A 23,655-nucleotide genomic window follows, 5' to 3' on the forward strand; every position below is an offset into this window, starting at 1 on the left:
TTATGTCCACGTCCTCCATAGGCTCAAAGGGAGGAGATGACAGTCCCTTAAGTACGACTGATAAATCCCAAGTGGGAACTGGTTGTATAATTGTAGGTTTCAACCTTGAGGCCCCTCTCAAGAATGTTTTGATCAGTGGGTCTTGAAATAAAGGCTTATTAATGTAAGCCGAAATGGCCGAAACTTGGACCTTGAGAGTAGAAGGAGACAAATTCTTGTCTAGTCCATCCTGGAGAAAGCTGAGAATGGTAGGAGCAGCTATATCTCTTCCAACTTGCTTCTTGGAGCACCAAGATTGGAAAATTGTCCAGATTCTTTTGTATGTCTTATTGGTTGACTCCGCTCTGGAGTGTGAGAGTGTTTTCAAGACCGCACTGGAAAGCCCTTCTAAATGTGGAAGGGACTGATCAACCTCCAGGCTGTCAGGTTGAACATCTGAAGATTCGAGCAGCTGTGCGTGTCCCCCGACACTAATGCTTGCTCTGGGGGAAGCCTCCAAAATTGTCCCCGACTCATCTGAAAGAGTTGGGTGAACCAAGCTCTCTTGGGCCAAAATGGGATTATGGCTATGACGGATGCTTGGTCTTGCCTGATCTTCATCAATACCCTTGGGATCAAGGAAATTGGAGGGTAGATGTAGGCCAGCCTGAACCTCCACGGGATTGAGAAAGCATCTATTGCCACCGGGTTGTCTTCCCTGTAAAGGGAACAGAACCTCTCCAACTTGGAGTTGAACCTCGTTGCCATGAGGTCTATCTCTGGCACACCCCACCTGAGCGTTATCTCTCTGAATATGACTGGGTGGAGAGACCATTCTGCGGTTAGGAGTCCTCTGCTCAGGCGGTCGGCTATCATATTGAGGGAACCTCGAATATGAACCGCGGACAGGTGGGTGAGGTTCCTTTCTGCCCAATCCAAGATCAGACCCACCTCTCTGAGGAGGTTTTGTGACCGAGTGCCTCCCTGCTTGTTGATGTACATCACAGCCGTCATGCTGTCGGATTGGATCTTGACAGCTTTCCCTTGGAGGACAGAAGCAAAGTGCAGCAATGCTAGCCTGATTGCACGAATCTCCAGGAGATTGGAGGTTAATAGTTTGTCCTGAGGAGACCATGCACCTTGCACTGTCAGATCCTGAAGATGCGCTCCCCAACCTACAAGGGATGCGTCGGTAGTAAGTATGATCCAAGAGGGTTGGATCAGGGACCGGCCGTCCTCTAGGTGAGACCACCACCTCAGAGAAGAACGGGTTGCGCAAGGCAGGGAGTGACACCTGTTCAGGCCGGATGGCCGGTGATTCCAAATGGCAAGAACCTCTGCTTGGAGAGGGCGAAGATGCCAAAGAGCCCAAGGTACCGCGTCTGCGGTAGCGGACATAAGTCCCAACATCCGCATGAGAGTGCGAATGGACACTTTCCGGGATATTAAAAGATGTTGAGCCGATTCTTGAACCCGGAGTTTTCTCTCGGGAGTGAGGTAGAGTGTCATTGAGATTGTATCGACTATGAAACCAAGGAACCTCACTGATGTTGTCGGGAGGAAATTGGACTTGGCCCAATTGACTATCCAACCCAACTGATGAAGGAAGGATACGGCTAGCTGGAGATGTTGGGACAGGATCGTTTGAGATGGAGCTCTGAGGAGCCAATCGTCTAGGTAGGGAACAATGCTGAGCCCCTGGAGCCTTAGAGCAGCTACCACAGCCACCACAACCTTGGTAAATGTGTGAGGGGCAGAAGAGATCCCAAACGGGAGGGCTACAAACTGGAGGTGTTTTAGAACTCCCCCTACCTGAACAGCGATCCTTAAATACTTCCTGGATGCAGGATGAATAGGGATATGGAGGTAAGCATCCTTTAAGTCCAGGGTGGCCAGGTAATCTCCTGGCGAGATAAGGTTGACCACAGACTGAATGGTTTCCATGCGAAAGCGTTTGTGCTTTACAAACTGATTGAAAAATCTTAGATCTATAATCATCCGCCAGTCTCCCGTTAGCTTGGGAACAAGGAAGACTGGGGAATAGATCCCTGCCCCCCAATCCGGTGTAGGAACTTCCTCCAGGGCACCTTTCTGGATATACTCCAGAATGTAAGACTCTAGAACCGACTGCTTGACTGGGGGAAGAACTCTTGTTTGCACATACCGGGAAGGAGGAATTGATACAAGATCTATTGAATAACCAACTGAAATTATTCTCAGGACCCAAGGATCCTGAATAAGTAGAGTCCAAGCATCTAAAAAATGATGTAGGCGGCCGCCTACAGGAATATGGGGGGCAGGATGGGAAACTGGAGAGGTCAACCCGGCAGGGAACCCAGAGCTTCCTAGAAGCCCATAGTCAGAGTCTTCTCTCCTTGGGACCACGGGAGCGCTTACCGCCCCGGCGTTGATTACCCCACTCCTTCTGGGGTCTAGGTTGGGCAGTTGATCTGTCCCCAAAACGCCTGCCCCGGCCGCGAAAGGACTGCTGAGGAAGGGACTTTCCCTTTTTGTCAGACAGGCCCTCCATTATGCGGTCCAACTCTTTACCAAACAAAATGCCGGGTTCATAGGGCATACTACAAAGAGTATGCTTGGAGGAGTTGTCAGCCTTCCACGGCTTTAACCAGAGAGGACGACGTCCGGCGGAAGACAAGGCCATAGTTTTAGAAGCCAGTTTTAGCTGCTGTATAGCAGCATCGCAAAGAAAATCCATGGCCAGATTGGCCGTTTTGAAGGAGGCCAAAATTTCGTCTCTAGGGACCCCCTGGTCTAAATCCGCCTGAATGGAGGAGAGGCGAGTCTTCAGGAAGTTTGCCACTTCTGAACTGGCAATAGAGACTGAAGCTGAGGCAGCTGCTGTCGAGTACGAGCGCCTAAAAGCGCAATCAGCTTTTCTGTCCATTGGATCCTGGAGGGAAGACCCATCCTCTGAAGGAACCAAGGTTCTCTTGGACATTTTAGCAACAGCAATGTCCACTTTGGGAACAGAGCCCCATGAGGCCAGCTGATCTTCCCTAATGGGAAACATGGTCTTGAAACGTTTGGACAAGACCGGGCCTTTTTTCAGGCTTTTTCCATTCTGTCTTAAGTACAGACAATAGGGTCTCGTCCGCTTTAAAGGCCCTAGGCCCCTTAGAGGCGGAGGAGGAAGCTTCCCCGGGATCAACATCCTGGTCCCCCGACCTGATGGATCTCAAAAGTCACTGGGTTTTTTCCAGCGGAAAAAAATAAGGGATGGTCTCTTCCTCATCGGAAGAGGATGATGTAGGATCTTCTTTATCCGGTCCCATAGATACATCCATTCTAGGAGGAGAGGCTGGTCTGGGACGTTTCTGAGCAACAGCTTGCTTTAATTCCTCAATGGATGCATGCATAGCAGACATATTCGTGGAAACCCACACATACATATCTTGCACAGTAGGTTCCGCCAGATGGGAGGGTAGAGTCTTGGCCCTACAAGGTGGACATCTAGAAAATTCATAAGAATCTTCTAGCGGAACACTACAATCATGGCAAGCGAGGTGTTTCCGCTTGGAGGTCCTTTTTCCAGGACCTTCACGGTCAGCGGAGCCTTCCGTAGACATAATCTGAGGAAGATATTGATATTACTAATTATTAAGCAAGCTCAGAGAAAAAAGATTCATAAAATCTAAAGCAAAGAAGACTACCAAAAAGCAGCAAAAGCGCGAGTGAAAATAAGTCACAGTACTTTCCGCAGGGACAGTACAGGCCTAAGGTCACAATCTCAAAGACAGATACGTGGACAAGCCAAAGCATCTGGACTCAAAGAGACTGAGCTGCACTCTGGAAGGGATTAAATACCCTTCAAAATTGGCGCCTAAAGGAAGCTCCGCCCACTAGGGCGGAGCAACCTGAAAATAGTCTATTCTAAAGAGTGACTGGAAGAGAGAAAACCCCCCGCCTGGGGAAACAATCTCTACATAGGAAAAGTTGTTCTTTCCTCTCATGCCCCCCTTTTACTTTTTTTTTTTTTTTTTTTTTTTTGAAAAGAAAAAAGGAGGGGAAGTGATGTAAGACGCCGCTGACGTCACTTCCGCCGGCCCGAGATGCGGGGCTTAGCCGCACATAGAGAGCCGGGCCGGTGGGCGGAACCTCAGAGCCAGGTCGGCATCAGAGGGATAGCCAAGGGGAGAGCCTGCCCGAAGGTGAGCAGAGCTAACTATAGATTTATTCCCCACAGCCGCAGAAGGCTGTTCAAGGGGAGCCAGTAACTGGCAGTGAAAAAAAGAGAGAACACCTCCTAAGCACGGAGGGTCACCATCTGTCCCACTGTCCGGGAGGACAGAAAAAAACACAAGGGGACAGAGGGTGACCCCTCCTTTATACAGGGTATTGTGGGTGTGGTTTGCTAATTAGTTTATTAATCAATAAAAATTCCATCTGTCCTACCAGTTCGCGGGGGGTGGAATACCCCATCTGTGCTACTGGTTAGGACGTAAGGGAAACTAAATTTACCATCCATTGATGGATGGGAAATCCACCATGAGGCATTTGTTTTTAGAAACTGCTGCTCACAACCAATGTTGCAATGGAGTGTCTCCATCTGCTGGTGGTATTGGAAAGGCATTAGTGCTATGACAGGGTCTGAAGAAGAAGAAGACGGAAAAAAATATATATAAAAAGAAAAAGAGAGAGAGAGAGAGAGACTGACTTAGTGAGCGAGTGAGTGAGAGAGTGAGAGTGAGTGAGAGTGAATGAGTGAGTGAGTGATTGAGTGAGTGAGTGAGTGAGAACAAATGAGTTAAAGCAAGTGAGTGAGAGAGATCGAATGAATGAAAGTCTGAATGACAGAAAGAAAAAAGGATGAAGAAAGAAGCATGAAGAAAAAAAATGTATATGGAGTTGCTGACATGAGTGCAATCTACAAAGCCGTTGAGGCTGATCCTCATGGGAGGATTATTGCACCAGGACCCTTTGCACTTTTAAAATGCCATTCAATGCCACTTCTAGGGCTAGATGTAAACTGCAGATGACCATGTTGTGGTAGTTACCATGGATACCCAAGTGATGTGTGAGCTAACACATAGGCCCAACAGATTCCAAGAAGGCCAGAATCACCAGCGGCACCACCATCGGTTGTCAGGTCACCCGGATTCAGCAAATACCAGAGACCAAAATGATGCAGGTTTATACTGTTAATTTTCAGTTTATCGTTACAGTTGGTGTTATTCCATGTCGGAAGGGACGCAGCTACAGCCAGTGGGGTAACTAGAGACAGGCAGGCAGCTATGTGCAACAAAGGTAGGCGTGTTGTTTTCATATGCAGATCTGAAATATTGTCTTATATGCAAGAGAAGGAGTGATGGGGGTTCAGGCAAAAGCCAGGCTATGGATTGCATTGCTAAATGCTCCATCAGAGTGCAATGGTCGCCTGTCCTTTTTTTAAGTGATGATGTGGGTTTAGCCAGTGCTGTATGTATGTATGGGTGGCTGACTGCCACCCACCCAGAGAGTGTATGGGAGGCTGGTTGGCTGCCAGCCTTCCTTCCATTCCTATGAGTAATGTGAGTGCTCATGAAGGGGACATGGTTGGGTCCACCCCTTTCCCGGTTATCCCCTCTAGGCCTTTTGGCTTAGATCAAGTGTAAAAAAAGAAAGGATCTTGCGACAGATTGCATCCTGAGGCACGTTTTTTTTTGTGTGAATACTTGCACTTGGGTGACTTGTGAGCACATACTGATACATATGTTCCCTATCTGGGGACAATAAATTAAATGGATTTTTGAGAAAGGGAGCTGATTTGGAAGCTTGCTTCTGTCGCCCTATGCATTGACCCGATGTGGCAGTATCTTCGGGTAGTGAACAGTGCACCACCCCATTCCAGTGTTAAACAAGAAAGATTCTCATTTAATCCTCCGTGGGTGAGAATTTGAGTTTGAGAATTGGAGACCAAAATGATGAGTTGCACTGACTGGTTTATGAACGTCTATTCATTTAGCGTTTTAATGACCATGTTTGCACACTGATTGGTGTAAAAAAATAAAATAAAACTAAATAATAATAATCTAGCACACCTGTGCAGGTTTGACATGACATGACAGGTAGCTGTCTTGTGGGTGGTGCTGAATCCTGTTAAATGACGTGAGGGTCTCATGCCTATACACAAGGGTGTGTCATTGCTGTTGCTTGACCATGCATTGGTTTCTGTGGTCAGTGAATGATAAAAACAAAATTTACCATCCATTGATGGATGGGAAATCCGCCATGAGGCATTTGTTTTTAGAAACTGCTGCTCACAACCAATGTTGCAATGGAGTGTCTCCATCTGCTGGTGGTATTGGAAAGGCATTAGTGCTATGACAGGGTCTGAAGAAGAAGAAGAAGAAGAAGACGGAAAAAAATATATATAAAAAGAAAAAGAGAGAGAGAGAGAGACTGACTTAGTGAGCGAGTGAGTGAGAGAGTGAGAGTGAGTGAGTGATTGAGTGAGTGAGTGAGTGAGTGAGAACAAATGAGTTAAAGCAAGTGAGTGAGAGAGATCGAATGAATGAAAGTCTGAATGACAGAAAGAAAAAAGGATGAAGAAAGAAGCATGAAGAAAAAAAAATGTATATGGAGTTGCTGACATGAGTGCAATCTACAAAGCCGTTGAGGCTGATCCTCATGGGAGGATTATTGCACCAGGACCCTTAGCACTTTTAAAATGCCATTCAATGCCACTTCTAGGGCTAGATGTAAACTGCAGATGACCATGTTGTGGTAGTTACCATGGATACCCAAGTGATGTGTGAGCTAACACATAGGCCCAACAGATTCCAAGAAGGCCAGAATCACCAGCGGCACCACCATCGGTTGTCAGGTCACCCGGATTCAGCAAATACCAGAGTCCAAAATGATGCAGGTTTATACTGTTAATTTTCAGTTTATCGTTACAGTTGGTGTTATTCCATGTCGGAAGGGACGCAGCTACAGCCAGTGGGGTAACTAGAGACAGGCAGGCAGCTATGTGCAACAAAGGTAGGCGTGTTGTTTTCATATGCAGATCTGAAATATTGTCTTATATGCAAGAGGAGGAGTGATGGGGGTTCAGGCAAAAGCCAGGCTATGGATTGCATTGCTAAATGCTCCATCAGAGTGCAATGGTCGCCTGTCCTTTTTTTAAGTGATGATGTGGGTTTAGCCTGTGCTGTATGTATGTATGGATGGCTGACTGCCACCCACCCACCCAGAGAGTGTATGGGAGGCTGGTTGGCTGCCAGCCTTCCTTCCATTCCTATGAGTAATGTGAGTGCTCATGAAGGGGACATGGTTGGGTCCACCCCTTTCCCGGTTATCCCCTCTAGGCCTTTTGGCTTAGATCAAGTGTAAAAAAAGAAAGGATCTTGCGACAGATCGCATCCTGAGGCATGTTTTTTTTTGTGTGAAAACTTGCACTTGGGTGACTTGTGAGCACATACTGATACATATGTTCCCTATCTGGGGACTATAAATTAAATGGATTTTTGAGAAAGGGAGCTGATTTGGAAGCTTGCTTCTGTCGCCCTATGCATTGACCCGATGTGGCAGTATCTTCGGGTAGTGAACAGTGCACCACCCCATTCCAGTGTTAAACAAGAAAGATTCTCATTTAATCCTCCGTGGGTGAGAATTTGAGTTTGAGAATTGGAGACCAAAATGATGAGTTGCACTGACTGGTTTATGAACGTCTATTCATTTAGCGTTTTAATGACCATGTTTGCACACTGATTGGTGTAAAAAAATAAAATAAAACTAAATAATAATAATCTAGCACACCTGTGCAGGTTTGACATGACATGACAGGTAGCTGTCTTGTGGGTGGTGCTGAATCCTGTTAAATGACGTGAGGGTCTCATGCCTATACACAAGGGTGTGTCATTGTTGTTGCTTGACCATGCATTGGTTTCTGTGGTCAGTGAATGATAAAAACTAAATTTACCATCCATTGATGGATGGGAAATCCACCATGAGGCATTTGTTTTTAGAAACTGCTGCTCACAACCAATGTTGCAATGGAGTGTCTCCATCTGCTGGTGGTATTGGAAAGGCATTAGTGCTATGACAGGGTCTGAAGAAGAAGAAGACGGAAAAAAATATATATAAAAAGAAAAAGAGAGAGAGAGAGAGACTGACTTAGTGAGCGAGTGAGTGAGAGAGTGAGAGTGAGTGAGAGTGAATGAGTGAGTGAGTGAGTGATTGAGTGAGTGAGTGAGAACAAATGAGTTAAAGCAAGTGAGTGAGAGAGATCGAATGAATGAAAGTCTGAATGACAGAAAGAAAAAAGGATGAAGAAAGAAGCATGAAGAAAAAAAATGTATATGGAGTTGCTGACATGAGTGCAATCTACAAAGCCGTTGAGGCTGATCCTCATGGGAGGATTATTGCACCAGGACCCTTAGCACTTTTAAAATGCCATTCAATGCCACTTCTAGGGATAGATGTAAACTGCAGATGACCATGTTGTGGTAGTTACCATGGATACCCAAGTGATGTGTGAGCTAACACATAGGCCCAACAGATTCCAAGAAGGCCAGAATCACCAGCGGCACCACCATCGGTTGTCAGGTCACCCGGATTCAGCAAATACCAGAGTCCAAAATGATGCAGGTTTATACTGTTAATTTTCAGTTTATCGTTACAGTTGGTGTTATTCCATGTCGGAAGGGACGCAGCTACAGCCAGTGGGGTAACTAGAGACAGGCAGGCAGCTATGTGCAACAAAGGTAGGCGTGTTGTTTTCATATGCAGATCTGAAATATTGTCTTATATGCAAGAGAAGGAGTGATGGGGGTTCAGGCAAAAGCCAGGCTATGGATTGCATTGCTAAATGCTCCATCAGAGTGCAATGGTCGCCTGTCCTTTTTTTAAGTGATGATGTGGGTTTAGCCTGTGCTGTATGTATGTATGGGTGGCTGACTGCCACCCACCCAGAGAGTGTATGGGAGGCTGGTTGGCTGCCAGCCTTCCTTCCATTCCTATGAGTAATGTGAGTGCTCATGAAGGGGACATGGTTGGGTCCACCCCTTTCCCGGTTATCCCCTCTAGGCCTTTTGGCTTAGATCAAGTGTAAAAAAAGAAAGGATCTTGCGACAGATCGCATCCTGAGGCACGTTTTTTTTTTGTGTGAATATTTGCACTTGGGTGACTTGTGAGCACATACTAATACATACGTTCCCTATCTGGGGACCATAAATTAAATGGATTTTTGAGAAAGGGAGCTGATTTGGAAGCTTGCTTCTGTCGCCCTATGCATTGACCCGATGTGGCAGTATCTTCGGGTAGTGAACAGTGCACCACCCCATTAAAGTGTTAAACAAGAAAGATTCTCATTTAATCCTCCGTGGGTGAGAATTTGAGTTTGAGAATTGGAGACCAAAATGATGAGTTGCACTGACTGGTTTATGAACGTCTATTCATTTAGCGTTTTAATGACCATGTTTGCACACTGATTGGTGTAAAAAAATAAAATAAAACTAAATAATAATAATCTAGCACACCTGTGCAGGTTTGACATGACATGACAGGTAGCTGTCTTGTGGGTGGTGCTGAATCCTGTTAAATGACGTGAGGGTCTCATGCCTATACACAAGGGTGTGTCATTGCTGTTGCTTGACCATGCATTGGTTTCTGTGGTAAGTGAATGATAAAAACAAAATTTACCATCCATTGATGGATGGGAAATCCGCCATGAGGCATTTGTTTTTAGAAACTGCTGCTCTCAACCAATGTTGCAATGGAGTGTCTCCATCTGCTGGTGGTATTGGAAAGGCATTAGTGCTATGACAGGGTCTGAAGAAGAAGAAGAAGAAGAAGACGGAAAAAAATATATATAAAAAGAAAAAGAGAGAGAGAGAGAGAGACTGACTTAGTGAGCGAGTGAGTGAGAGAGTGAGAGTGAGTGAGAGTGAATGAGTGAGTGAGTGATTGAGTGAGTGAGTGAGTGAGAACAAATGAGTTAAAGCAAGTGAGTGAGAGAGATCGAATGAATGAAAGTCTGAATGACAGAAAGAAAAAAGGATGAAGAAAGAAGCATGAAGAAAAAAAAATGTATATGGAGTTGCTGACATGAGTGCAATCTACAAAGCCGTTGAGGCTGATCCTCATGGGAGGATTATTGCACCAGGACCCTTAGCACTTTTAAAATGCCATTCAATGCCACTTCTAGGGCTAGATGTAAACTGCAGATGACCATGTTGTGGTAGTTACCATGGATACCCAAGTGATGTGTGAGCTAACACATAGGCCCAACAGATTCCAAGAAGGCCAGAATCACCAGCGGCACCACCATCGGTTGTCAGGTCACCCGGATTCAGCAAATACCAGAGTCCAAAATGATGCAGGTTTATACTGTTAATTCTCAGTTTATCGTTACAGTTGGTGTTATTCCATGTCGGAAGGGACGCAGCTACAGCCAGTGGGGTAACTAGAGACAGGCAGGCAGCTATGTGCAACAAAGGTAGGCGTGTTGTTTTCATATGCAGATCTGAAATATTGTCTTATATGCAAGAGGAGGAGTGATGGGGGTTCAGGCAAAAGCCAGGCTATGGATTGCATTGCTAAATGCTCCATCAGAGTGCAATGGTCGCCTGCCCTGTTTTTAAGTGATGATGTGGGTTTAGCCTGTGCTGTATGTATGTATGGGTGGCTGACTGCCACCCACCCAGAGAGTGTATGGGAGGCTGGTTGGCTGCCAGCCTTCCTTCCATTCCTATGGGTAATGTGAGTGCTCATGAAGGGGACATGGTTGGGTCCACCCCTTTCCCGGTTATCCCCTCTAGGCCTTTTGGCTTAGATCAAGTGTAAAAAAAAGAAAGGATCTTGCGACAGATCGCATCCTGAGGCACGTTTTTTTTTTGTGTGAATACTTGCACTTGGGTGACTTGTGAGCACATACTGATACATACGTTCCCTATCTGAGGACCATAAATTAAATGGATTTTTGAGAAAGGGAGCTGATTTGGAAGCTTGCTTCTGTCGCCCTATGCATTGACCCGATGTGGCAGTATCTTCGGGTAGTGAACAGTGCACCACCCCATTCCAGTGTTAAACAAGAAAGATTCTCATTTAATCCTCCGTGGGTGAGAATTTGAGTTTGAGAATTGGAGACCAAAATGATGAGTTGCACTGACTGGTTTATGAACGTCTATTCATTTAGCGTTTTAATGACCATGTTTGCACACTGATTGGTGTAAAAAAATAAAATAAAACTAAATAATAATAATCTAGCACACCTGTGCAGGTTTGACATGACATGACAGGTAGCTGTCTTGTGGGTGGTGCTGAATCCTGTTAAATGACGTGAGGGTCTCATGCCTATACACAAGGGTGTGTCATTGCTGTTGCTTGACCATGCATTGGTTTCTGTGGTCAGTGAATGATAAAAACAAAATTTACCATCCATTGATGGATGGGAAATCCACCATGAGGCATTTGTTTTTAGAAACTGCTGCTCACAACCAATGTTGCAATGGAGTGTCTCCATCTGCTGGTGGTATTGGAAAGGCATTAGTGCTATGACAGGGTCTGAAGAAGAAGAAGAAGAAGAAGAAGAAGAAGACGGAAAAAAATATATATAAAAAGAAAAAGAGAGAGAGAGAGAGAGACTGACTTAGTGAGCGAGTGAGTGAGAGAGTGAGAGTGAGTGAGAGTGAATGAGTGAGTGAGTGATTGAGTGAGTGAGTGAATGAGAACAAATGAGTTAAAGCAAGTGAGTGAGAGAGATCGAATGAATGAAAGTCTGAATGACAGAAAGAAAAAAGGATGAAGAAAGAAGCATGAAGAAAAAAAAATGTATATGGAGTTGCTGACATGAGTGCAATCTACAAAGCCGTTGAGGCTGATCCTCATGGGAGGATTATTGCACCAGGACCCTTAGCACTTTTAAAATGCCATTCAATGCCACTTCTAGGGCTAGATGTAAACTGCAGATGACCATGTTGTGGTAGTTACCATGGATACCCAAGTGATGTGTGAGCTAACACATAGGCCCAACAGATTCCAAGAAGGTCAGAATCACCAGCGGCACCACCATCGGTTGTCAGGTCACCCGGATTCAGCAAATACCAGAGTCCAAAATGATGCAGGTTTATACTGTTAATTTTCAGTTTATCGTTATAGTTGGTGTTATTCCATGTCGGAAGGGACGCAGCTACAGCCAGTGGGGTAACTAGAGACAGGCAGGCAGCTATGTGCAACAAAGGTAGGCGTGTTGTTTTCATATGCAGATCTGAAATATTGTCTTATATGCAAGAGGAGGAGTGATGGGGGTTCAGGCAAAAGCCAGGCTATGGATTGCATTGCTAAATGCTCCATCAGAGTGCAATGGTCGCCTGTCCTTTTTTTAAGTGATGATGTGGGTTTAGCCTGTGCTGTATGTATGTATGGGTGGCTGACTGCCGCCCACCCAGAGAGTGTATGGGAGGCTAGTTGGCTGCCAGCCTTCCTTCCATTCCTATGAGTAATGTGAGTGCTCATGAAGGGGACATGGTTGGGTCCACCCCTTTCCCGGTTATCCCCTCTAGGCCTTTTGGCTTAGATCAAGTGTAAAAAAAAGAAAGGATCTTGCGACAGATCGCATTCTGAGGCACGTTTTTTTTTTTTGTGTGAATACTTGCACTTGGGTGACTTGTGAGCACATACTAATACATACGTTCCCTATCTGGGGACCATAAATTAAATGGATTTTTGAGAAAGGGAGCTGATTTGGAAGCTTGCTTATGTCGCCCTATGCATTGACCCGATGTGGCAGTATCTTTGGGTAGTGAACAGTGCACCACCCCATTCCAGTGTTAAACAAGAAAGATTCTCATTTAATCCTCCGTGGGTGAGAATTTGAGTTTGAGAATTGGAGACCAAAATGATGAGTTGCACTGACTGGTTTATGAACGTCTATTCATTTAGCGTTTTAATGACCATGTTTGCACACTGATTGGTGTAAAAAAATAAAATAAAACTAAATAATAATAATCTAGCACACCTGTGCAGGTTTGACATGACATGACAGGTAGCTGTCTTGTGGGTGGTGCTGAATCCTGTTAAATGACGTGAGGGTCTCATGCCTATACACAAGGGTGTGTCATTGCTGTTGCTTGACCATGCATTGGTTTCTGTGGTCAGTGAATGATAAAAACAAAATTTACCATCCATTGATGGATGGGAAATCCGCCATGAGGCATTTGTTTTTAGAAACTGCTGCTCACAACCAATGTTGCAATGGAGTGTCTCCATCTGCTGGTGGTATTGGAAAGGCATTAGTGCTATGACAGGGTCTGAAGAAGAAGAAGACGGAAAAAAATATATATAAAAAGAAAAAGAGAGAGAGAGAGAGAGACTGACTTAGTGAGCGAGTGAGTGAGAGAGTGAGAGTGAGTGAGAGTGAATGAGTGAGTGAGTGAGTGAGAACAAATGAGTTAAAGCAAGTGAGTGAGAGAGATCGAATGAATGAAAGTCTGAATGATAGAAAGAAAAAAGGATGAAGAAAGAAGCATGAAGAAAAAAAAATGTATATGGAGTTGCTGACATGAGTGCAATCTACAAAGCCGTTGAGGCTGATCCTCATGGGAGGATTATTGCACCAGGACCCTTAGCACTTTTAAAATGCCATTCAATGCCACTTCTAGGGCTAGATGTAAACTGCAGATGACCATGTTGTGGTAGTTACCATGAATACCCAAGTGATGTGTGAGCTAACACATAGGCCCAACAGATTCCAAGAAGGCCAGAATCACCAGCAGCACCACCATTGGTTGTCAGGTCACCCGGATTCAGCAAATACCAGAGTCCAAAATGATGCAGGTTTATACTGTTAATTTTCAGTTTATCGTTACAGTTGGTGTTATTCCATGTCGGAAGGGACGCAGCTACAGCCAGTGGGGTAACTAGAGACAGGCAGGCAGCTATGTGCAACAAAGGTAGGCGTGTTGTTTTCATATGCAGATCTGAAATATTGTCTTATATGCAAGAGGAGGAGTGATGGGGGTTCAGGCAAAAGCCAGGCTATGGATTGCATTGCTAAATGCTCCATCAGAGTGCAATGGTCGCCTGTCCTTTTTTTAAGTGATGATGTGGGTTAAGCCTGTGCTGTATGTATGTATGGGTGGCTGACTGCCACCCACCCAGAGAGTGTATGGGAGGCTGGTTGGCTGCCAGCCTTCCTTCCATTCCTATGAGTAATGTGAGTGCTCATGAAGGGGACATGGTTGGGTCCACCCCTTTCCCGGTTATCCCCTCTAGGCCTTTTGGCTCAGATCCAGTGTAAAAAAAAGAAAGGATCTTGCGACAGATCGCATCCTGAGGCACGTTTTTTTTTGTGTGAATACTTGCACTTGGGTGACTTGTGAGCACATACTGAAACATACGTTCCCTATCTGGGGACCATAAATTAAATGGATTTTTGAGAAAGGGAGCTGATTTGGAAGCTTGCTTCTGTCGCCCTATGCATTGACCCGATGTGGCAGTATCTTCGGGTAGTGAACAGTGCACCACCCCATTCCAGTGTTAAACAAGAAAGATTCTCATTTAATCCTCCGTGGGTGAGAATTTGAGCTTGAGAATTGGAGACCAAAATGATGAGTTGCACTGACTGGTTTATGAACGTCTATTCATTTAGCGTTTTAATGACCATGTTTGCACACTGATTGGTGTAAAAAAATAAAATAAAACTAAATAATAATAATCTAGCACACCTGTGCAGGTTTGACATGACATGACAGGTAGCTGTCTTGTGGGTGGTGCTGAATCCTGTTAAATGACGTGAGGGTCTCATGCCTATACACAAGGGTGTGTCATTGCTGTTGCTTGACCATGCATTGGTTTCTGTGGTAAGTGAATGATAAAAACAAAATTTACCATCCATTGATGGATGGGAAATCCGCCATGAGGCATTTGTTTTTAGAAACTGCTGCTCACAACCAATGTTGCAATGGAGTGTCTCCATCTGCTGGTGGTATTGGAAAGGCATTAGTGCTATGACAGGGTCTGAAGAAGAAGAAGAAGAAGAAGAAGACGGAAAAAAATATATATAAAAAGAAAAAGAGAGAGAGAGACTGACTTAGTGAGCGAGTGAGTGAGAGAGTGAGAGTGAGTGAGAGTGAATGAGTGAGTGAGTGATTGAGTGAGTGAGTGAGTGAGTGAGTGAGAACAAATGAGTTAAAGCAAGTGAGTGAGAGAGATCGAATGAATGAAAGTCTGAATGACAGAAAGAAAAAAGGATGAAGAAAGAAGCATGAAGAAAAAAAAATGTATATGGAGTTGCTGACATGAGTGCAATCTACAAAGCCGTTGAGGCTGATCCTCATGGGAGGATTATTGCACCAGGACCCTTAGCACTTTTAAAATGCCATTCAATGCCACTTCTAGGGCTAGATGTAAACTGCAGATGACCATGTTGTGGTAGTTACCATGGATACCCAAGTGATGTGTGAGCTAACACATAGGCCCAACAGATTCCAAGAAGGCCAGAATCACCAGCGGCACCACCATCGGTTGTCAGGTCACCCGGATTCAGCAAATACCAGAGTCCAAAATTATGCAGGTTTATACTGTTAATTTTCAGTTTATCGTTACAGTTGGTGTTATTCCATGTCGGAAGGGACGCAGCTACAGCCAGTGGGGTAACTAGAGACAGGCAGGCAGCTATGTGCAACAAAGGTAGGCGTGTTGTTTTCATATGCAGATCTGAAATATTGTCTTATATGCAAGAGGAGGAGTGATGGGGGTTCAGGCAAAAGCCAGGCTATGGATTGCATTGCTAAATGCTCCATCAGAGTGCAATGGTCGCCTGTCCTTTTTTTAAGTGATGATGTGGGTTTAGCCTGTGCTGTATGTATGTATGTATGGGTGGCTGACTGCCACCCACCCAGAGAGTGTATGGGAGGCTGGTTGGCTGCCAGCCTTCCTTCCATTCCTATGAGTAATGTGAGTGCTCATGAAGGGGACATGGTTGGGTCCACCCCTTTCCCGGTTATCCCCTCTAGGCCTTTTGGCTTAGATCAAGTGTAAAAAAAGAAAGGATCTTGCGACAGATCGCATCCTGAGGCACGTTTTTTTTTGTGTGAATACTTGCACTTGGGTGACTTGTGAGCACATACTGATACATACGTTCCCTATCTGGGGACCATAAATTAAATGGATTTTTGAGAAAGGGAGCTGATTTGGAAGCTTGCTTCTGTCGCCCTATGCATTGACCCGATGTGGCAGTATCTTCGGGTAGTGAACAGTGCACCACCCCATTCCAGTGTTAAACAAGAAAGATTCTCATTTAATCCTCCGTGGGTGAGAATTTGAGTTTGAGAATTGGAGACCAAAATGATGAGTTGCACTGACTGGTTTATGAACGTCTATTCATTTAGCGTTTTAATGACCATGTTTGCACACTGATTGGTGTAAAAAAATAAAATAAAACTAAATAATAATAATCTAGCACACCTGTGCAGGTTTGACATGACATGACAGGTAGCTGTCTTGTGGGTGGTGCTGAATCCTGTTAAATGACGTGAGGGTCTCATGCCTATACACAAGGGTGTGTCATTGCTGTTGCTTGACCATGCATTGGTTTCTGTGGTCAGTGAATGATAAAAACAAAATTTACCATCCATTGATGGATGGGAAATCCGCCATGAGGCATTTGTTTTTAGAAACTGCTGCTCACAACCAATGTTGCAATGGAGTGTCTCCATCTGCTGGTGGTATTGGAAATGCATTAGTGCTATGACAGGGTCTGAAGAAGAAGAAGAAGAAGACGGAAAAAAATATATATAAAAAGAAAAAGAGAGAGAGAGAGAGAGAGACTGACTTAGTGAGCGAGTGAGTGAGAGAGTGAGAGTGAGTGAGAGTGAATGAGTGAGTGAGTGATTGAGTGAGTGAGTGAGTGAGTGAGAACAAATGAGTTAAAGCAAGTGAGTGAGAGAGATCGAATGAATGAAAGTCTGAATGACAGAAAGAAAAAAGGATGAAGAAAGAAGCATGAAGAAAAAAAAATGTATATGGAGTTGCTGACATGAGTGCAATCTACAAAGCCGTTGAGGCTGATCCTCATGGGAGGATTATTGCACCAGGACCCTTAGCACTTTTAAAATGCCATTCAATGCCACATCTAGGGCTAGATGTAAACTGCAGATGACCATGTTGTGGTAGTTACCATGGATACCCAAGTGATGTGTGAGCTAACACATAGGCCCAACAGATTCCAAGAAGGCCAGAATCACCAGCGGCACCACCATCGGTTGTCAGGTCACCCGGATTCAGCAAATACCAGAGTCCAAAATGATGCAGGTTTATACTGTTAATTTTCAGTTTATCGTTACAGTTGGTGTTATTCCATGTCGGAAGGGACGCAGCTACAGCCAGTGGGGTAACTAGAGACAGGCAGGCAGCTATGTGCAACAAAGGTAGGCGTGTTGTTTTCATATGCAGATCTGAAATATTGTCTTATATGCAAGAGGAGGAGTGATGGGGGTTCAGGCAAAAGCCAGGCTATGGATTGCATTGCTAAATGCTCCATCAGAGTGCAATGGTCGCCTGTCCTTTTTTTAAGTGATGATGTGGGTTTAGCCTGTGCTGTATGTATGTATGGGTGGCTGACTGCCACCCACCCAGAGAGTGTATGGGAGGCTGGTTGGCTGCCAGCCTTCCTTCCATTCCTATGAGTAATGTGAGTGCTCATGAACGGGGCATGGTTGGGTCCACCCCTTTCCCGGTTATTCCCTCTAGGCCTTTTGGCTTAGATCAAGTGTAAAAAAAGAAAGGATCTTGCGAAAGATCGCATCCTGAGGCACGTTTTTTTTTGTGTGAATACTTGCACTTGGGTGACTTGTGAGCACATACTGATACATACGTTGCCTATCTGGGGACCATAAATTAAATGGATTTTTGAGAAAGGGAGCTGATTTGGAAGCTTGCTTCTGTCGCCCTATGCATTGACCCGATGTGGCAGTATCTTCGGTTAGTGAACAGTGCACCACCCCATTCCAGTGTTAAACAAGAAAGATTCTCATTTAATCCTCCGTGGGTGAGAATTTGAGTTTGAGAATTGGAGACCAAAATGATGAGTTGCACTGACTGGTTTATGAACGTCTATTCATTTAGCGTTTTAATGACCATGTTTGCACACTGATTGGTGTAAAAAAATAAAATAAAACTAAATAATAATAATCTAGCACACCTGTGCAGGTTTGACATGACATGACAGGTAGCTGTCTTGTGGGTGGTGCTGAATCCTGTTAAATGACGTGAGGGTCTCATGCCTATACACAAGGGTGTGTCATTGCTGTTGCTTGACCATGCATTGGTTTCTGTGGTCAGTGAATGATAAAAACAAAATTTACCATCCATTGATGGATGGGAAATCCGCCATGAGGCATTTGTTTTTAGAAACTGCTGCTCACAACCAATGTTGCAATGGAGTGTCTCCATCTGCTGGTGGTATTGGAAATGCATTAGTGCTATGACAGGGTCTGAAGAAGAAGAAGAAGAAGACGGAAAAAAATATATATAAAAAGAAAAAGAGAGAGAGAGAGAGAGAGACTGACTTAGTGAGCGAGTGAGTGAGAGAGTGAGAGTGAGTGAGAGTGAATGAGTGAGTGAGTGATTGAGTGAGTGAGTGAGTGAGAACAAATGAGTTAAAGCAAGTGAGTGAGAGAGATCGAATGAATGAAAGTCTGAATGACAGAAAGAAAAAAGGATGAAGAAAGAAGCATGAAGAAAAAAAAATGTATATGGAGTTGCTGACATGAGTGCAATCTACAAAGCCGTTGAGGCTGATCCTCATGGGAGGATTATTGCACCAGGACCCTTAGCACTTTTAAAATGCCATTCAATGCCACATCTAGGGCTAGATGTAAACTGCAGATGACCATGTTGTGGTAGTTACCATGGATACCCAAGTGATGTGTGAGCTAACACATAGGCCCAACAGATTCCAAGAAGGCCAGAATCACCAGCGGCACCACCATCGGTTGTCAGGTCACCCGGATTCAGCAAATACCAGAGTCCAAAATGATGCAGGTTTATACTGTTAATTTTCAGTTTATCGTTACAGTTGGTGTTATTCCATGTCGGAAGGGACGCAGCTACAGCCAGTGGGGTAACTAGAGACAGGCAGGCAGCTATGTGCAACAAAGGTAGGCGTGTTGTTTTCATATGCATATCTGAAATATTGTCTTATATGCAAGAGGAGGAGTGATGGGGGTTCAGGCAAAAGCCAGGCTATGGATTGCATTGCTAAATGCTCCATCAGAGTGCAATGGTCGCCTGTCCTTTTTTTAAGTGATGATGTGGGTTTAGCCTGTGCTGTATGTATGTATGGGTGGCTGACTGCCACCCACCCAGAGAGTGTATGGGAGGCTGGTTGGCTGCCAGCCTTCCTTCCATTCCTATGAGTAATGTGAGTGCTCATGAACGGGGCATGGTTGGGTCCACCCCTTTCCCGGTTATTCCCTCTAGGCCTTTTGGCTTAGATCAAGTGTAAAAAAAGAAAGGATCTTGCGAAAGATCGCATCCTGAGGCACGTTTTTTTTTGTGTGAATACTTGCACTTGGGTGACTTGTGAGCACATACTGATACATACGTTGCCTATCTGGGGACCATAAATTAAATGGATTTTTGAGAAAGGGAGCTGATTTGGAAGCTTGCTTCTGTCGCCCTATGCATTGACCCGATGTGGCAGTATCTTCGGTTAGTGAACAGTGCACCACCCCATTCCAGTGTTAAACAAGAAAGATTCTCATTTAATCCTCCGTGGGTGAGAATTTGAGTTTGAGAATTGGAGACCAAAATGATGAGTTGCACTGACTGGTTTATGAACGTCTATTCATTTAGCGTTTTAATGACCATGTTTGCACACTGATTGGTGTAAAAAAATAAAATAAAACTAAATAATAATAATCTAGCACACCTGTGCAGGTTTGACATGACATGACAGGTAGCTGTCTTGTGGGTGGTGCTGAATCCTGTTAAATGACGTGAGGGTCTCATGCCTATACACAAGGGTGTGTCATTGCTGTTGCTTGACCATGCATTGGTTTCTGTGGTCAGTGAATGATAAAAACAAAATTTACCATCCATTGATGGATGGGAAATCCGCCATGAGGCATTTGTTTTTAGAAACTGCTGCTCACAACCAATGTTGCAATGGAGTGTCTCCATCTGCTGGTGGTATTGGAAATGCATTAGTGCTATGACAGGGTCTGAAGAAGAAGAAGAAGAAGACGGAAAAAAATATATATAAAAAGAAAAAGAGAGAGAGAGAGAGAGAGACTGACTTAGTGAGCGAGTGAGTGAGAGAGTGAGAGTGAGTGAGAGTGAATGAGTGAGTGAGTGAGTGATTGAGTGAGTGAGTGAGTGAGAACAAATGAGTTAAAGCAAGTGAGTGAGAGAGATCGAATGAATGAAAGTCTGAATGACAGAAAGAAAAAAGGATGAAGAAAGAAGCATGAAGAAAAAAAAATGTATATGGAGTTGCTGACATGAGTGCAATCTACAAAGCCGTTGAGGCTGATCCTCATGGGAGGATTATTGCACCAGGACCCTTAGCACTTTTAAAATGCCATTCAATGCCACTTCTAGGGCTAGATGTAAACTGCAGATGACCATGTTGTGGTAGTTACCATGGATACCCAAGTGATGTGTGAGCTAACACATAGGCCCAACAGATTCCAAGAAGGCCAGAATCACCAGCGGCACCACCATCGGTTGTCAGGTCACCCGGATTCAGCAAATACCAGAGTCCAAAATGATGCAGGTTTATACTGTTAATTTTCAGTTTATCGTTACAGTTGGTGTTATTCCATGTCGGAAGGGACGCAGCTACAGCCAGTGGGGTAACTAGAGACAGGCAGGCAGCTATGTGCAACAAAGGTAGGCGTGTTGTTTTCATATGCAGATCTGAAATATTGTCTTATATGCAAGAGGAGGAGTGATGGGGGTCAGGCAAAAGCCAGGCTATGGATTGCATTGCTAAATGCTCCATCAGAGTGCAATGGTCGCCTGTCCTTTTTTTAAGTGATGATGTGGGTTTAGCCTGTGCTGTATGTATGTATGGGTGGCTGACTGCCACCCACCCAGAGAGTGTATGGGAGGCTGGTTGGCTGCCAGCCTTCCTTCCATTCCTATGAGTAATGTGAGTGCTCATGAAGGGGACATGGTTGGGTCCACCCCTTTCCCGGTTATCTCCTCTAGGCCTTTTGGCTTAGATCAAGTGTAAAAAAAGAAAGGATCTTGCGACAGATCGCATCCTGAGGCACGTTTTTTTTTGTGTGAATACTTGCACTTGGGTGACTTGTGAGCACATACTGATACATACGTTCCCTATCTGGGGACCATAAATTAAATGGATTTTTGAGAAAGGGAGCTGATTTGGAAGCTTGCTTCTGTCGCCCTATGCATTGACCCGATGTGGCAGTATCTTCGGGTAGTGAACAGTGCACCACCCCCATTCCAGTGTTAAACAAGAAAGATTCTCATTTAATCCTCCGTGGGTGAGAATTTGAGTTTGAGAATTGGAGACCAAAATGATGAGTTGCACTGACTGGTTTATGAACGTCTATTCATTTAGCGTTTTAATGACCATGTTTGCACACTGATTGGTGTAAAAAAATAAAATAAAACTAAATAATAATAATCTAGCACACCTGTGCAGGTTTGACATGACATGACAGGTAGCTGTCTTGTGGGTGGTGCTGAATCCTGTTAAATGACTTGAGGGTCTCATGCCTATACACAAGGGTGTGTCATTGCTGTTGCTTGACCATGCATTGGTTTCTGTGGTCAGTGAATGATAAAAACAAAATTTACCATCCATTGATGGATGGGAAATCCGCCATGAGGCATTTGTTTTTAGAAACTGCTGCTCACAGCCAATGTTGCAATGGAGTGTCTCCATCTGCTGGTGGTATTGGAAAGGCATTAGTGCTATGACAGGGTCTGAAGAAGAAGAAGAAGAAGAAGACGGAAAAAAATATATATAAAAAGAAAAAGAGAGAGAGAGAGAGAGAGAGAGACTGACTTAGTGAGCGAGTGAGTGAGAGAGTGAGAGTGAGTGAGAGTGAATGAGTGAGTGTGTGATTGAGTGAGTGAGTGAGAACAAATGAGTTAAAGCAAGTGAGTGAGAGAGATCGAATGAATGAAAGTCTGAATGACAGAAAGAAAAAAGGATGAAGAAAGAAGCATGAAGAAAAAAAAATGTATATGGAGTTGCTGACATGAGTGCAATCTACAAAGCCGTTGAGGCTGATCCTCATGGGAGGATTATTGCACCAGGACCCTTAGCACTTTTAAAATGCCATTCAATGCCACTTCTAGGGCTAGATGTAAACTGCAGATGACCATGTTGTGGTAGTTACCATGGATACCCAAGTGATGTGTGAGCTAACACATAGGCCCAACAGATTCCAAGAAGGCCAGAATCACCAGCGGCACCACCATCGGTTGTCAGGTCACCCGGATTCAGCAAATACCAGAGTCCAAAATGATGCAGGTTTATACTGTTAATTTTCAGTTTATCGTTACAGTTGGTGTTATTCCATGTCGGAAGGGACGCAGCTACAGCCAGTGGGGTAACTAGAGACAGGCAGGCAGCTATGTGCAACAAAGGTAGGCGTGTTGTTTTCATATGCAGATCTGAAATATTGTCTTATATGCAAGAGGAGGAGTGATGGGGGTTCAGGCAAAAGCCAGGCTATGGATTGCATTGCTAAATGCTCCATCAGAGTGCAATGGTCGCCTGTCCTTTTTTTAAGTGATGATGTGGGTTTAGCCTGTGCTGTATGTATGTATGGGTGGCTGACTGCCACCCAGCCAGAGAGTGTATGGGAGGCTGGTTGGCTGCCAGCCTTCCTTCCATTCCTATGAGTAATGTGAGTGCTCATGAAGGGGACATGGTTGGGTCCACCCCTTTCCCGGTTATCCCCTCTAGGTCTTTTGGCTTAGATCAAGTGTAAAAAAAGAAAGGATCTTGCGACAGATCGCATCCTGAGGCACGTTTTTTTTTTGTGTGAATACTTGCACTTGGGTGACTTGTGAGCACATACTGATACATACGTTCCCTATCTGGGGACCATAAATTAAATGGATTTTTGAGAAAGGGAGCTGATTTGGAAGCTTGCTTCTGTCGCCCTATGCATTGACCCGATGTGGCAGTATCTTCGGGTAGTGAACAGTGCACCACCCCATTCCAGTGTTAAACAAGAAAGATTCTCATTTAATCCTCCGTGGGTGAGAATTTGAGTTTGAGAATTGGAGACCAAAATGATGAGTTGCACTGACTGGTTTATGAACGTCTATTCATTTAGCGTTTTAATGACCATGTTTGCACACTGATTGGTGTAAAAAAATAAAATAAAACTAAATAATAATAATCTAGCACACCTGTGCAGGTTTGACATGACATGATAGGTAGCTGTCTTGTGGGTGGTGCTGAATCCTGTTAAATGACGTGAGGGTCTCATGCCTATGCACAAGGGTGTGTCATTGCTGTTGCTTGACCATGCATTGGTTTCTGTGGTCAGTGAATGATAAAAACAAAATTTACCATCCATTGATGGATGGGAAATCCGCCATGAGGCATTTGTTTTTAGAAACTGCTGCTCACAACCAATGTTGCAATGGAGTGTCTCCATCTGCTGGTGGTATTGGAAAGCCATTAGTGCTATGACAGGGTCTGAAGAAGAAGAAGAAGAAGAAGACGGAAAAAAATATATA

The 23,655-nt window shown here is 44.5% G+C and overlaps 11 pseudogenes; all 11 read left to right on the top strand.

Annotated features, from left to right (window-relative positions):
- The first annotated feature begins 5,555 nt into the window (after positions 1-5,555).
- On the top strand, positions 5,556-5,819 carry LOC130286119 (U2 spliceosomal RNA; annotated as a pseudogene).
- A 1,456-nt stretch (positions 5,820-7,275) lies between these two features.
- LOC130286243 (U2 spliceosomal RNA) lies at positions 7,276-7,539 on the top strand (annotated as a pseudogene).
- Positions 7,540-8,995: 1,456 nt separating this feature from the next.
- LOC130288200 (U2 spliceosomal RNA) lies at positions 8,996-9,260 on the top strand (annotated as a pseudogene).
- Positions 9,261-10,728: 1,468 nt separating this feature from the next.
- LOC130289410 (U2 spliceosomal RNA) lies at positions 10,729-10,994 on the top strand (annotated as a pseudogene).
- Positions 10,995-12,471: 1,477 nt separating this feature from the next.
- LOC130289883 (U2 spliceosomal RNA) lies at positions 12,472-12,739 on the top strand (annotated as a pseudogene).
- Positions 12,740-14,182: 1,443 nt separating this feature from the next.
- LOC130289790 (U2 spliceosomal RNA) lies at positions 14,183-14,447 on the top strand (annotated as a pseudogene).
- Positions 14,448-15,924: 1,477 nt separating this feature from the next.
- Positions 15,925-16,188, top strand: LOC130285928 (U2 spliceosomal RNA; annotated as a pseudogene).
- A 1,471-nt stretch (positions 16,189-17,659) lies between these two features.
- On the top strand, positions 17,660-17,923 carry LOC130289893 (U2 spliceosomal RNA; annotated as a pseudogene).
- A 1,467-nt stretch (positions 17,924-19,390) lies between these two features.
- Positions 19,391-19,654, top strand: LOC130289894 (U2 spliceosomal RNA; annotated as a pseudogene).
- Positions 19,655-21,124: 1,470 nt separating this feature from the next.
- LOC130288509 (U2 spliceosomal RNA) lies at positions 21,125-21,388 on the top strand (annotated as a pseudogene).
- Positions 21,389-22,859: 1,471 nt separating this feature from the next.
- On the top strand, positions 22,860-23,124 carry LOC130289756 (U2 spliceosomal RNA; annotated as a pseudogene).
- Positions 23,125-23,655: the final 531 nt, after the last annotated feature.

Source organism: Hyla sarda, chromosome 8 (assembly GCF_029499605.1).
Source record: "Hyla sarda isolate aHylSar1 chromosome 8, aHylSar1.hap1, whole genome shotgun sequence".
NCBI classification, from domain to species: Eukaryota; Metazoa; Chordata; class Amphibia; order Anura; family Hylidae; genus Hyla; species Hyla sarda.